This window comes from Schistocerca serialis, chromosome 12 (assembly GCF_023864345.2).
Source record: "Schistocerca serialis cubense isolate TAMUIC-IGC-003099 chromosome 12, iqSchSeri2.2, whole genome shotgun sequence".
NCBI classification, from domain to species: domain Eukaryota; kingdom Metazoa; phylum Arthropoda; class Insecta; order Orthoptera; family Acrididae; genus Schistocerca; species Schistocerca serialis.
This window is the reverse complement of record NC_064649.1, coordinates 114,997,262-114,999,758: the sequence shown is the minus strand read 5'-3', so window position 1 is coordinate 114,999,758 and position 2,497 is coordinate 114,997,262. Positions and strand designations below refer to the sequence as shown.

The 2,497-nt window shown below is 43.6% G+C and overlaps 1 non-coding gene across 1 annotated transcript; it reads left to right on the top strand.

Annotated features, from left to right (window-relative positions):
• Nucleotides 1-1,532: 1,532 nt before the first annotated feature.
• Nucleotides 1,533-1,606, top strand: Trnat-ugu (transfer RNA threonine (anticodon UGU)). Its single transcript has one exon. It is a non-coding gene; the product is annotated as a tRNA-Thr (tRNA).
• Nucleotides 1,607-2,497: the final 891 nt, after the last annotated feature.

The window sequence follows — 2,497 nt, the reverse complement described above, 5'->3', positions numbered from 1 at the left end:
GTCATCAGTCCCCTAGAACTTAGAACTGCTTAAACCTAACTAACCTAAGGACATCACACACAGCCATGCCCGAGGCAGGATTCGAACCTGCGGCCGTAGCAGCATCGCGGTTCCGGACTGATGCGCCTAGAAGCGCTCGGCCGCGAATGACGTAGGAAGTGGGGTATTAAAAATAGTGCTGGCAACACTTTCACGACTGCGACGCCTTTAAATTTCAGTGGAATTTTTGCTCCCGGACGTATGTCGTAGCCTGGAACATATCGTCACATTTGGGGGAACTTTAGTTTTCCGGATTAGTATTCGTAATTTAAAAAAAGACAAAAAAGACGAAGCTCTACCATCTGATGAGCAAGATGTATGGGACAGGCGAAATACCCTCATACTTCAAGAAGAATATAATAATTCAATCCCAAAGAAAGCAGGTGTTGACAGATGTGAAAATTACCGAACAATCAGTTTAATAAGTCACAGCTGCAAAATACCAACGCGAATTCTCTACAGACCAATGGAAAAACTGGTAGAAGCCGACCTCGGAAAAGATCAGTTTGGATTCCGTAGAAATATTGAAACACGTGAGGCAATACTGACTTTACGACTTATCTTGGAAGAAAGATTAAGGAAGGGCAAACCAACGTTTCTAACATTTGTAGACTTAGAGAATGCTTTTGACAATGTTAACTGGAATACTCTCATTCAAATTCTGAAGGTGGCAGGAGAAAATACAGGGAGCGAAAGGCTATTTACAATTTGTACAGAATCCAGTTGGCAGTTATAAGAGTCGAGGGGCAAGAAAGAGTAGGGGTTGTAGCCTGTCCCCGATGTTATTCAATCTGTATATTGAGCAAGCAGCAAAGGAAACAAAAGAAAAATTCGGAGTAGGTATTAAAATCCATGGAGAATACATAAAAACTTCGAGGTTCGCCGATGACATTGTAATTCTGTCAGAGACAGCAAATGACTTGGAAGAGCAGTTGAACGGAATGGACAGTGTCTTGATATGAGGATATAAGCTGAACATCAACAAAAGCAAAACGAGGTTAATGGAATGTAGTCGAAATAATTCGGGTGTAGCTGAGGGAATTAGATTAGGAAATGACACACTTAAAGTACTAAAGGAGTTTTCATATTTGGGAGCAAAATAACTGATGATGGTCGAAATAGAGAGGATATAAAATGTAGACTGGCGATGGCAAGGAAAACGTTTCTGAAGAAGAGAAATTTGTTAACATCGAGTATAGATTTAAATGTCAAGAAGTCGTTTGTGAAAGCAATTGTATGGAGTGTAGCCATGTATGGAAGTGAAACATGGACGATAAATAGTTTAGACAAGAAGAGAATAGAAGCTTTTGAAATGTGGTGCCACCGAAGAATGCAGAAGATCTTACTGGAATCGCCAAAGCGTGTGAGTAATGAGTGGTTGGGCAAATGTCTATAAGGTACAATAGATATGTAGAATTGTGGACAGTTGGGAATCTGAGTCTCACGGGAAGCGTGCAACGGATGAGTCCCTGCAGTCGCGCTATTCGTCTGTGTCCTCGGTGGCTCAGATGGATAGAGCGTCTGCCATGTAAGCAGGAGATCCCGGGTTCGAGTCCCGGTCGGGGTACACATTTTCAGCTGTCCACATCGAGGTATATCAACAACACCTGTCGGCAGCTGAGGTTGTCAGTTAGTCATCGTTTATTGCAGGGAAAAGCTGCACGGTCATCAACAGTAACTATTCTTTCGAGAACAAGTTACTGTCATCGTATATGTAGATTCAGAAGGATGTAGGTTGCAGTAGGTACCGGGAGATGAAGAAGCTTGCACAGGATAGAGTAGCATGGAGAGCTGCATCAAACCAGTCACGGGACTGAAGAACACAACAACAACATCAACTGCAACTTCTCACATCACTGCAGGTTAGTTGGAGCAGTTGGTTGGACTGTGTTGACCAAGATAAATGCGACGGTAGAGCTGTTGTTCTGTATTATCGCTGGATCGATGAGCGCATAACGCGCAGCATAAGACAATGTCCTACTATTGTCTTAGACTGTACTCGAAAAAGCGTTATTTCCCTTGCACGCGAAACGAAATCCAGAGAAATTCAAGCAAGCGCGGAAGAAGTGCAATGATTACATCACATTTATTTTTACGACGAACGTGGTATCGTTGAAGGAACGAGAAAAGGCTGTAGGTTCAGCGAGCAGTTACAGTGTATTGAGGCGGTGTTCATCATTACAGTATGGCCCAAGAAAACATTTAGATGGCTTCACACCGGAAAGAATCAGTAGGCACCTACAGCAGCAGGTGACAGCTACGTTGTGCAACATGCGAGAAGCGGGCTACGTCAAACAACGGGTGCAACTGCAAACCCCATTTGACAGGTCTACAAGGCATGCAGTCATCGGGGCGGTTTCTCTGCTACTACGTTATGTTCCGTTACAACCGCATAGCAGTGGCAACTTGTGCTCAGACCATATTGACTACACTAGCGAGTTGCAACCATGTGCTCTTC